The sequence below is a fragment of the Camelus ferus genome, chromosome 30 (genome assembly GCF_009834535.1).
Source record: "Camelus ferus isolate YT-003-E chromosome 30, BCGSAC_Cfer_1.0, whole genome shotgun sequence".
In the NCBI taxonomy this organism is placed as follows: Eukaryota; Metazoa; Chordata; class Mammalia; order Artiodactyla; family Camelidae; genus Camelus; species Camelus ferus.
The window spans coordinates 23,013,166-23,026,139 of record NC_045725.1 but is presented as its reverse complement, the minus strand read 5'-3'; the positions used below and the strand labels follow the sequence as shown (position 1 = coordinate 23,026,139).

General features: G+C 38.5%; 1 protein-coding gene across 1 annotated transcript in view; it reads left to right on the top strand.

Annotated features, from left to right (window-relative positions):
* Positions 1–2,380, top strand: part of LOC116660610 (translation initiation factor IF-2-like) — a 200,484-nt gene extending 198,104 nt beyond the window's left edge. The window contains exon 4 of the mRNA XM_032470451.1: positions 2,031–2,380. The gene's annotated coding sequence lies outside the window, so the exon portion shown is untranslated. The remainder of the gene's footprint in view (positions 1–2,030) is intronic.
* The last annotated feature ends 10,594 nt before the right edge of the window (positions 2,381–12,974 follow it).

Here is a 12,974-nt window from a genome sequence, read left to right as displayed (position 1 = left end):
ATGTTCTTCTTGTGGCGACCGGTTTGTTTTACACAAATGCAGCAGATTGCAGGACAGGAACCCAAGGTTATGGGTGGGAAAAGGGTGTGAAGAACTCTAGGCGTCTTTTCTGCTTCCAACATTTCTCAAGAGATTTCTTTTAAAAGTTTTTATTTTTTGGAGGGGGAGGTAATTCGGTTTATTTATTTCTATTTATTTATGTTTTTATTTTTTCAACAGGGGTGCTGGGAATTGAACCCACGACCTCTTGCATGCTAAGCACATGCTCTACCACTGAGCTGTACACTCCCCCAAGATTTCTAACAGCTTTGAAATAGCTTCTTTTTAGGGAAGAAATGTTTTAAATGTATCTTTATATAGTGAGGTTTTCTTCTCTAATATTCTTTAATATATTTATACCATTTGGTTTGGAATGAAAAATTGCTATCTTGTCATCAGTGAGGCTCAAATTCACAGTCCTAATTCCCTTTCAGGAAACTAAAGCACATACAGAGGTAAGTAAACAAAAGGACAGAAACAATGTGTTTATCCAACATCTTGTGAAAGATAAACAGGGATGAATCGATGACATTTCAACATGATTAGAGTTTATTACAGATAGACCATCACTTCGTATTTATTTTGCACACATTGAATAAAATGCTTTCTGAAAGTTATTTTATACTTTACTCTTTTTTAGAGTACAAACTTCAGTTTAACCTTTTCTTCACATTCAAAAATGCTGGTTGTCTTCCTGACCAGTGAGTAGAGAGGTTTTCTCAGGAGCGACACTAAATGCTGCTTGTTTGTTTGCTTACGATCTAACCGGTTTTGCTTGGAGGCTGTTTTGTTATTTGAACAGAGGCGGGAATAGTAATACTTGTTGATTTGTTGTGCGTACAGGGACTCACTTTTGTGTATCTGTTTGTTTCTCAGATGTGTTTTTGAAAAGTGGTGACTGAATAAAAGGCCTGAAGAAAGTGTATAACATTTAGGGCAGGAACCTACATAGATAGATTGGGTTGCAGGAATCTAAGAGACCCGTGGAGTTCTCTACAGTTACCTGCAATTAACTAAACCCCTCTCTCTTTTAGGAACAATGAAAAAATAAGATACCCTTCAAAACTGCCATTTTCCAAAATATGTTTGGTGTAGAGTCATGTAGTAAAGTAAATAGGTCCTGTTTTAATTAAATAGTGGTGATGTGCAGAACTCTGTGACTATACTAAAAACCACTGACTTGTACAACTTAAAATTATACAAATTAAAGTAAAAAAGAAAGAATGTATTGCCATTGTCTGATAGAGAAGTAAAGAACTGAACAGAATTAGAACCAGAGAAGATAAAGAACTAGGATGGGTTCAAAAATATTTAGAAGATGCATTTGCAAGAAGATACATTACAATATAAGGCAGTTTTAAAAAAAAAAAAAAAATAGAGCTTTCCTCAAGCCTCCTAACCAAAGGCTGGATGGGGCTGAGACAGAATAGACAAGGAGGAGATATTCTTGCACATACGGAGCTGGGCTTCAGATGTGGCAGGTCAGGCAGTAGCAGGGAGACACAGGTTACGTGAAGCTTCCGCAGCTTGCAGAGATGGAGATTAGCAGTCAGAAATGAGCACACCATTTTTTGTGGACCTTTTAAAAAGGCTGCATTTAGCAGAAAGATGTAGCTTTAATTATTACCCTTTTGTTTTGTTTTGTTTCAAAAGGACTTGTGAAGCCATTTATAAAAATGCATAATACACAAATAGAGCGATTAAGGCAAAGGGACATTAATAATAAAAATGGTCAAATGTAGCCCATGGGGACAAGTATCATACAGCAATGTATATCAAAAGATCTCTTGTACTTTCTGAAAGTGGGTGCAAATTCAGCTCTGAGGTTTTGTGTGGTTTTGTTTGGTTTTTTTTTGAACAGCAGGAACATTCAGTACAATTATTTGAGAAGCCAATCAGTTGGTTACAAGAGTCATTGGTTAATGAGGGGTTCGGATTCTTGGCTTCCTGTTAATTGAGGTTTTGCTATATAAGGCTTTCCTGTTTTGCAGAGGGAACCGCCACTGCTGTCACGTCCAGGTGTGTGTGTTTTGTAAAGAGCTGGGCCTCTCAGCCGCTGGCTTTGCCGAAGCCCTGCTGACGGGCCTCTGAGCTGCAAGATCTCGTCTGGTTCCAGCCACGCTTTCCCTGGAAGGAAAGAGCCAGGCTTGGCAGACCTGTTCTTCTAAAGAAATCCTCCTAAAAATAAATAAGCTACAAGGATATATTGTACAACACAGGGAATATAGCCAGTATTTTATAAAAAACCCCATAAATGGAATATAACCTTTAAAAATTGTGAATGACGATGGTGCACACCTGAAACTTAGATAGTAGTGTACATCAACTATACCGCAACAAAAAAGAATACATTTTTTAAAAAATAAATAAATAAATGGATTTTAAATTTAAATAAATAAATAAATTTTTTAAAATTTTCTGGAAGAAGTTCTTCTAATTCAGGGTGGTTGCAAGATTAACAAATACCTTGAAATGTCAAGCCATTAAGCCATTTATCACTTTCTAGAAAAGTCATGATACCTCCTCTCCCAGCTTGTACTTCCTTCAACTTACTGGTTTAGGTTTTAGTATTTACAAGGGTTTGTTTGTTTGTTTGTTTAAGCCATTGGATAGACAGCAGTTTAACAAGAAAATACAAACAGTCTTGTAGGAAAGCATGTGGGTCACTCCAGTTCCAGCGCTGGTCCTGTGATTAAGCAGCCCGGTGGGCATGGGACAGGGCCTCAGTCTCCTGATTTGTAAAGCGAGCTGTTTGCCCAGGCTGTTCCAGTCACCCTTCCATCCTGAACTTCCTCTGATAGCCTGGTGCAGTGTGGCGACTAAGGATAAGGTAACTGGCATTGGACAATGCCTGCCAGGAATCATGGTTACGCTGTTTGTTTTGTAACCGTGCTAAACCTCCGTTTCCTCGTTTATAAGACAAGTATATTGATAATTAATACGTCACCTACTTCATAGAATAGTTAATGACCATTAAGTCAGGACATGTATAACATGCCTTCCCAGGCACTGGCATAAACTAAACCTTAAAAAAATAGTTGTTCACTGTTACTGGTATTAGGAATCGCCTAGGAAGAAATAGGCTCTAATACAGAAAGAACAAGTCAGTTTATATTTAACAAGGATGGAAACGAGTCTTTTAATTAACGTTTTTTTCTCATTTCAAAAATAAGGTCTCATTTTAAGAATTTTAGAAAATAGGTTTTTTAAGCATTAGTTCTGAGGATCGACACCTGGAAAGTGAAGCAGAATTTCTTCGAAACCACAATTTTTGAGATAAAACGACCAAGTGAGTTTCAACTGTAGTATCGCTGAATCCAAGGCTTTCAAATTTCAAAAGCCATGCAAGAAGCCACAGAATGCACAGTTCTAAAAGATGACAATCACTGTAATTCACGTTCTCTCTTTTGGGGGCTCTGTCATTTTAAAGATTTTCCTTTCAGGGAGGAACATGATGGAAACCATTACCAAAATGTTTCTTCTCGACCCCCTGCTTGTGATGACCCTGTTTCCGGTCAGCAGGCAGCAGCTGCTTTTGGTATCCAGTTGCCATCTTCCTCTGCACCTGCCCATTCAACCCAGCAGCGAGAATTTGCGGCAAACATGACCTCAGAGTTGGGATCCTGGCAGCCTTCCAGGGTCTTGAGTCACAGCTAGGAACAAGATCCTGCCTTACCACACACACTCAGCATGGCTTATAGGTGATGCTACTGAAGCAGCTCAGGAAGCATTTTTATGAAGATTGATTTGCGCTCGGGACTATAGGAGATAGACGTGGGACTGTGAAGAGGACGACAGATGTCATCACCACTGTTTTGGGTCCTTTTGACCCTGTACCCACACTATGGCTGTTGCAGTAAGTTTTTATGATGCTAAAAGCCTACCAAAAATACTGTGCAGCCACAAAAAGGATAAAAAAGAAATTTGGATACATGCTACACTATGGATGGGTCTTGAAGCCACTGTGCTAAATGAAATAAGCCAGACACAGAAGGACAAATATAGTACAATTCCACGTATACGTGGTACCCAGAATTGGCAAATTCATGGAGACAGAAAGTGGAACTGGGTTACCAAAGGTAGAGGAGAGGGGAAGAGGGGGAGGTATTGTCCAATGGGTATGGAGTTTATGTTGAGAATGACATAAAAGTTATGAAACGAGATAGTGGTGATGGTTACACAGCTTTGTGTGTGGATATAATGTCACTGAATCGTACACTTATGTAGGTTAAAATGATACTGTTTTGTATATTTTACCACAATTGAAAAAAGCAAAGCAATCAAAGCAGTGGGAGAGGGGAAAACCTGTGAAACTCAGTTTCTCAGAGGGACAAGCATCTTAAGATCCAACTTAAACACTAATAACCTGAACAACTTGCAGCTTCAAGGGAGTGGTTGTCTTTGGGAGGACGGCAAGGCTAAACCATCAGTGGAGAGTTCCTTTGACTATCTCTGTAACTCTTCACTTAAAAAAAAAAAATCTGAACAAAGTACAGAAAAATGTTATCTGTTTGATCTCAGTGGTTGTTAATAAATACCTGTTACATCATATTCTGAACTAAATAGATAAACTTTTCACACCTCCAGCTTCTGTCCTCAAATCTCCATCACCCCCTCCCCCATCCTCACTTTCTGCTGACCTTGCTTCCTGCTTCTCAGAGCACAGTGACCAATCAGAACTTCCTGCGCCTCCCCCCTCCCCGACTACATCCACCCACCCCCACCAACATCTAGACCCACAGTCTGCTTTCCTGCCCACTACCACACAGGGACTATCTAAACCCTGTCCCCTGTTGGTCACAGGGACCCATTGCCTATCGTCTGTTCAAGGCTATCTCTGCAGTAATTCTTTATTGCCTGTGTCCTCTGCCAGAACGTATTCTCCATAAAGGAAGGGATCCCGTCTACAGAGTTGTCTGATGTATCCTAAGCGTAGTGGTCAGTTGCTGGCATGTAGTAGACTTGCAGAAGATAGCTGTTAAATGAATGAATATATCCTTTTTTTATATGTTTGAACTATTTCAGTATTTTTAAATGACATATTTTGACATATTTGAATAGATAAAATAGATAAGCATAACTTGATTGCATGAAATATTTGGAATAAATGATTCTCCCCTGTTAGTCTCATAACCATTTAAATGTCCCACAGGGTTCCTTTAAAAACTAAAAATAGAACTACCATATATTGTAGCAATCCCACTCCTAGGCGTATATCTGGAAAAGAAGAAAACTCTAATTCCAAAAGATACACTCACCCCAGTGTTCATAGCAGCTCTGTTTACAATAGCCAAGACATGGAAGCAGCCTAAATGTCCATCAACAGCTGAATGGATAAAAAAGATTGTATACACACACAATGGAATATTACCCAGCAAAAAAGAATGATATAATGCCATTTGCAGCAATGTGGTTGGACCTAGAGATTATCATACTAAGTGAAGTCAGACAGAGAAAGACAAATATATGATATCACTTACATGTGGAATCTAAAAAAGTTATACAAATGAACTTATTTACAAAACAGAAGCAGACTCACAGACATAGAAAATAAACTTATGGTTACCAAAGGGAGAAGAGGGGGAGGGATAAAGTAGGAATTTGGGATTAACAGATACACATTATTATATATAAAATAGATAAACAACAAGGACCTACTGTACAGCACAGGGAACTATATTCAATATCTTGGAATAACCTATAATGGAAAAGATTCTGAAAAAAGAATAGATACATATACTATACTTCAATAAAAAAAAGTTTTATTAATTTAAAAAAAAGAAAAGGAAAAGAAAAAAATGTGCCAGAGGTACCAATACATCAATGTCTAAGCTGCATCTCCCAGAAGTCACACACAAAATACTTTGTGATCCTTATGTTCCCAATATTCTTTTAAAAATAGGGCTGGCCCCCCATCCACGGCACAGTGTCTCTGGACCTCTGGACACCAAGGAATTTTTGTAGATCACATTCCAACGCTCAAGATATGTGTAAATCACTTCGGCGCAGATAAAATTGGAGCCATCAGAATACAAGGGGTTAAAAGGTGAATGTACGTTTTAGGCAGCAGGAAGTACCAGGGCAGCCTCTCTGCGACTAGTTCTAATCCCACGCACCTTCAGCCTGAATCACGGCATATGCTGGCTTTCTCAGGACACTAAACGAAGCGTGAGCTTCTGGTACGGAGGTGCTTCTTTGCTTGGCCTCTGGGCTGCCTGTCATCAAAGCAGGGCACGAAGACCATCACTAAAGGATTTTGTTTCTCCTGACCGACCTGAGAACACTCTGAAATGATCAGCTGTAAAACGTTTTGTTCTACTTGGCAGTGGTGGCCTTAACGGTGACAAAAAAGATGGACAAGTGTGTGTCTTGAGGGAGGTCTCTTTCAGGAGAATTGCATAAATACTATTTTATTTTAAAAATTGTCACTCCAATAAGTGACCTGATTAAAGCTTGAGGCTTTGGCACAGTCTTTTATGATACATTTTCTAAATTACTATTAAGAGCATTTTTAGCTTGAGTGTAAGCTAACAAAAATTTAAATTGACCTTTAAATACTGCGTGTTTTAGCACTACAGTTAGATATTCCATTGCACCTTAAATCCAATAAACTTTTTATTAAAAAAAAAAAGATTTTGAAGATGCTTCCCCTTTGGTACATGGTACTTGTGTACATTTTGGGAATGGGAGTTAAGCTTTAAAGGTAAAGAATAGGATTTCTCTTCTAGAAAAAATTATGTTCCATGACTTAGTTGAGGGGAAAACCAGGCTCAAGAAAGAAAATAGCCTGTTAAGACTCACAAATTCTAATCGTTTCTCTGGGCTTGTTCTTAACCTAACGCGTTAACGAATACTTTCACTTCTCTGTGGCTCAGTTTCTATATCCGACCTTGCCAAGAAAATGCCACCCAGAGTTGTCAGGTCAGGGATTCAGGGCTGCTCCGCAGCCTCTCCGGCAGCTTAGCCCGACATGAACATTCAGCATTTGATGTGGTCAGATGCTGACGTCTGTCATTGTCAGCGCCACCAAATGAATTGTGTTCCTGAACTTCCTTGTTCTAAGCACAGGAATGAGTAACTTTTTTCTATTTCTCTTTTATTAGAACAAGTAAATAGAAAGGAGACCCAAGTATGGGATTCATTACAGCCTCAAGTAGAGATACAGAGTGGAAACCAATATGGTAAAGGATGTTAAGTCTCTCAGGAAATTTCTTTTCAAACTGCCTTAAAATTTAATCAAGTGCTCTTTGGTGTATATCCAGCTCAAATCAAGGAGTCATGATAAGCCTCTTAAATGTTAGTTGTTGTTGTCAAGTACTATTAAAATAGAAAAAAAAATCATGTCTTCACTGATAAAAATTAGCTCATTTTAATATGCAGTTAATATCAGAGTACCATAGATTAGCAAATGAGTATTAACGGTTATATTGGAGATACATATGTATTTATACATCATATATATATATATATATATATATATATATATATATATATATATGATTTGTCTTAATGTTTCATTATGAGGGTACTAAAAGCCTTAGCACTAATTCATATATAGACTGTGTGTTTATTCTACAATGACATTTCCAAAAGAATTCTTTTTCTTTTTTAAACCACTCAAATTACCCTTTTGAGATTGTTAAGACCTTTGTTAATATGTGTCCCATCTTGGCCGAGATCATGTCTATGCATTTCTGCACTTCTAATAATTAAAGGATCCCGGGGATGTATTTGACAATAATAAATATTTGCTGATTGAAAATGCAGGCACATGTTGATGTCAGCAAGTCATATTTAGAAATCTGTCTCCCTCTTTAGCACACAAGTTTTTGACATGCACAGCTGAGCACCAATTTCACTTGGAAAAATTGGCCCTTAACTTATTTAAGATTGATTCATAATTTATTTCTTTGCTTCTACTGAAGGTCATTGGTGGATCTGGGTTTTCTTACCTTTTCCTGCTTCTGCACAGGTCTTTCTCAGGGGCCAGCCCTGAGATGTCCTCCTGTCTACATTGGCTTATTGAGTCTACAGAGATGTCCTGAAAGTCTTCTACCAGCAGCAACTACACAAAGATTATCATCAGTTAAGGGAAAGACAGACCCAGCCTTCTGCTAAACAAAAACTATCTTCCACCTACGAGGGGAAGGACTGATGCCCTAAGAATAAAGATGGATTTATGGAAACCATCTGAAAACTGGAGAAACAAGAGCAGCTTTTTCTAGTGCAGGAACATGCAACCCCTGCAGTCAGAGAAAATGAGCATAAGTTCCCATGTTCGTGGCCACTGCTTACAAGAAACACTGTTCAGAGCGACCATGAATAATCCCACCCACTCCTGTTGCACTAGTTGGGATTAAAACTTGATTGCTGAACACTTCTCCAAATCTCTTGAGAAATAGGTGCCTTCACAATTTACCACATCTCACTTAATCAGTGAATAAACTAGCGATGACTCTTCTGGAAACTTTTTGATAAAAAGAAGCAATGATGCAGAAACTTAGGCTGGGAAAAGTCTCAGATTTTTATTCATTCTTGTTTTAAAAGAACAGGAATAAAGGGTAGAGAGTTTCTGGTTAAAAACATAAGGCTGAGCCTGGGTCAGTTTCGCCAACCTCATCGCTCGCTAGGAGCTCCGGAGGCAGAAACTGTAGTTACCTTCGATGCGCAAAAGGCTATATTGCTGCTTTCGTACCACTTCCGTTTCTGAGGTTCCACCTAAATTTGTTTTTAATGAGCATAATCTCACATACCTCTTAAGGTTGCACTTCAAATAATTCTAGAGTCCCCCTCTCCCACCGTTGTCTAAGGAGCAAGATAGATTCTATGGGTTCAGAAGGAAAGACATTCTGTTCCTCCCTTGAGACGCCCATCGAATGCAGAACCTGCAACTGGACCCTCCTCTTGTCTTTTATAATGTAGCCGTGGCCTTGGGATCTGGAGACCCTCTTAGCCCCAGCTGTTTTCAGTGGCTTTCCTGAAAGCATTATGTGCGTTAAGACATTGAGCTCCATGGCCAGGTTAGACTTCAGTTTCAATGAAGGAAAAGCAAGTTCATTAAGTTAGATCTGTTTGTAAAAAGAGTCTTTAAAACTAACATCCTGGGGAAGCCAACAGAACTTTCTGTTATCTGATTTCTTTCCACATATGGTTCGATGCACTGCTAATAGTTTCCATTTGAAAAAGCGAATTCATGATTCATTTAGAAAGAGGATTTCACATTCTTAAGAATACATCTGCTTTTTAGAATTTGAGTGATTCAGTCTAAGAAGTGCCAGTCATAAATTCTAAACATGATTTACCAGTACTTTATTATACTTGAAGTTGCAGGCTGCATTGGTTCACAACAGTGGTTCACATACACACTGCTAGGGTGAACTTTTTACAAAAGTTAAAGGGATAAGGGAGCACTGATAATTTTGTGGAAATAAATATCATTCCCCAAAATAGCTGCCTAAAAACCATCCTGTATATCCCCACATATTGTCTATATTCACATCCCATCACAATAAATGTTCCATTTTGCAAAGTGGCCTACCTTCTATTCTAGTGCATTGCTCCAAGGTCTAAAACTCTCTATTAAAATGATGGCTGTTGAAGAAGCTTTATTTAATGATAAGCCAATTTGCTATAAACCTACCTCACTACATATATCTCAGTTAAGACCCAAGTGTGACTTTAGCACCAGAGTATTTTGGCTGAAGTCAGGATAATCTGAATTCAGATAAATGGTAGAGTAGAATGGTGGGGAGTGACTTTTCCTTTCTCCTCCTCTATTTCCAAATAAAACAGATGTCTTTGAGGGGAGAACCTTGTGAACAAAAGCAAAGGGAGGGAGGGTATAGCCCAATGATAGGGCGTCTGCTCAGGAGGCATGAGGTCAATCCCCGACACCTCCATTAAAAAAAGTAAAATAAATAATTGAACCTAATTACCTCCCCCCTTTCAAAAAAATAATGAAAAATTTTAAAGGAAGCTTCAAACTGAAAGTAGCTCTCTCAGTGTATGGAAATGCAATCTAATAAAAGATATACTTAGAATTATAATGAAATATGACTTCTGTTCATGAACTTGAAAACCTGACCTTGTAATAGTCAGTATACACCCTAATCTCTCTTTGTGCTTTTGAGTCAATTTCTTTAGGTGGTTGGGCACATGAATAATTAGATGGTAAACCAATTTAAACTTTGAGGGTCTAGCAAGGTAATTATGCTTCAAAGTAACCGGGTAAACTGTTAATAGTTCAGAAAAGTCTATTTTAATTCTGTCTAATCAGGGAACCCATTTTATTCCTCTTCAAAGAGTAATACCACTTTACATTTATATTGCAATTTATGATTTTTAATGATTTTTGACCTATGTAATCTCATCTGATGCTTATACCAACCCCATGTGGTAAACACGGTCTTATTTTGTTTAGGGGTCTGGGGCTCAGGGAGGAAAGCACAGAACCCACAGTAAACCCCGATCTCCCAGCTCCTGGTTCAGTGCTGTCTCTATTCTGTCAAACCGACTCTCAACAGTTAGATGAAACCCTCCATTGCTTGGGGCTGTGCCTTCATCCTTGTGCAAAAAACCATGGCCAAAAAATAAATAAATAAACAAACAGAATGCTAAGTAGAAAATGTATTAACACCAATTGATTATGGAAGATTTTAAGCCAATAAGCAATTGCTTTTGTTTTGTTTCGTTTTTATCAAGGCTTCTTTTTTATAGAGCAGTTTTAGGTTCATGGCAAAATTGAAGGGAAAGTGCAGAAATTTCCCATCTATTTCCTGACTTCACACGGGCACAAAAGCAACAGTTTTAACCGTTTATTAAAATATAAATTTGAGTAAGTAATTTCAGAATGCAACAGTTAGGCTGCCATTCAATATTCCCATTACATCATTGTGATCTTTAAGACTTAGAACAATACCATGTGGTTCTAAAATTGGGTTGTGGTGATGGTCACAGGGCTATACACACTTACTAAGACTCATTGAACTTAAAATGGGTAAAATTTATAGCACATAAATTATGCCTCAGTAAAGCTGTTAAAGCTACATATCCACTGTATTCACTGAAATGTGCCCTCCCCAAAATTCGTATGTTGAAGTACTAATTCCAGTGCTTCAGAATGTAATAGCACTTGGAGAGAGGGTCTCTGAAGAGGTGATTAAGTTAAAATGAGGTCATTAAAGTGGGCCTTAATCCAACATGACTGGTATCCTTATAGAAAGAGAAGATTTGGACACAGACGCACACAAAGACCAGGGGAGGACACAGAGAGAAGGCAGCCGTTCATAAGCCACAGAGAGAGGCCTCAGACGAAGTCGGCACTGCCGACGCCTTGATCTCAGACTTCTGCCTGCAGAATTGTGATACAAATTAATTTCTGTTGTTTAAATCACCTAGTCCGTGGTATTTTGTTACGGCAGTCCTAGCAAACACTCCCCAGATAATACACCCTTGAAAGGTACACTCGTGTGCAAACGCTGCCTAACGCAAACTATGTGAAAACGGCCTTCATGATGAGTAGCTTTGGATTTTCACTTCTCCCTTGGGACACTATTTCGCTCATCAAATTTTGGGTGCTTATATTTCAATTATTTCTATTTTGATGTTACTTATTATATACCTCAACAACAAATTACCAAAATTCAACATAAAAAAAAAAGAGCTTTTTTAGCTACATAGCTCAACTCTATAAAAATGGAAACCAACCAAGCTCAATGATGAGGAACGACTTTCCCAAAGTTCCACAGTCTCTGGTGGACACCTTGAACACTGGCAGCCAATATGTGGGCCTATGTCTCCTTATTAAACACTGAAAGTCTCCTGACAGTCGGGTGGAGGCCACCCCAAAAACCTGGCCAAAGAAAGAGAAGATGAAATTCTTGTTACACAAACTGTGAAGAGTTCGTGTAATTAGAAAGCACAGCAATCACCTAAAGCAGGCATTGCTTCTTACAGTTCTTAACAGTAAAAATTTCCCTTGTTTCAATTCCCTTCTTAATTCTGTACCACAGTGACATGTTGTGGTACAGTGAGATCCTGAAATGACAGAAAAACATTGAAGTTAAGTACTGTTTTTACTCAGATGAGTTGTGAGTTAGGGCAAAACTCAAGTTAGTCGCTGGCAGATAACGGGCTGTGTCGTTCACGGGCCCATCCTCACACTTCGTTGGCAAAAATGTGCGTTGCTGGGTTCAGCTTGAAATATTTTGCAGGATTTTTTTAAAAATCACAATTGAAAACTAAAGTTTAACTTGGTATAAAGAGAGATTTTTTTTTAAGTCTAAGAACCATCTTAAAAACATAAATAACCACCCATAGTTCTAAGAAAATTATTTGTTCTCTATAGACGTTAAGGAAGAAAAGTTTCCCCAACAGATGGGACTTGATACTTTACAGAAAAAGATGTTGGGTGGTATTCTATAACCCAGAGGCCTGTACCCTTGGTATTTGTTTTACTTTTTCTTTATGCCTTTATTTTGACCACTCAGTTCTATTCCTTTCCATAGAGTCTGCAGAATTGGCGAGCTGTGAGTCCATCTGCCCCTCAAGACCGTCACCAGTGATCTCCCCTATATTTAAAGCTACCATCCCACTGCAGTAATTCCCAGAACTCGACTCTCTTTCTTCTCATTTTCTCTAGATTGACAATATTTAACAGTCACCAGTTGAACTGCCATTAAAGAAAGAATACATGAGGCCCCAAACCTCTCAGATTCTAAAATCCTGACTGTGTACATCTAACACATTTCCCGAGTTAACTGGCTGGTAGGCTTGAAATGTTATGTTTAATTTATCTCCATGAAAGCCATCTGTATTTCCCAGAACATGACAACCTTAGGCATTCACTTCACAGGCAAAGTTTCAGCAGATCATCGAACCATGTTTATAGTTTATGTTATTCCCTCACCTCTCAAGAGCCTTCTCAAACTTTGTGA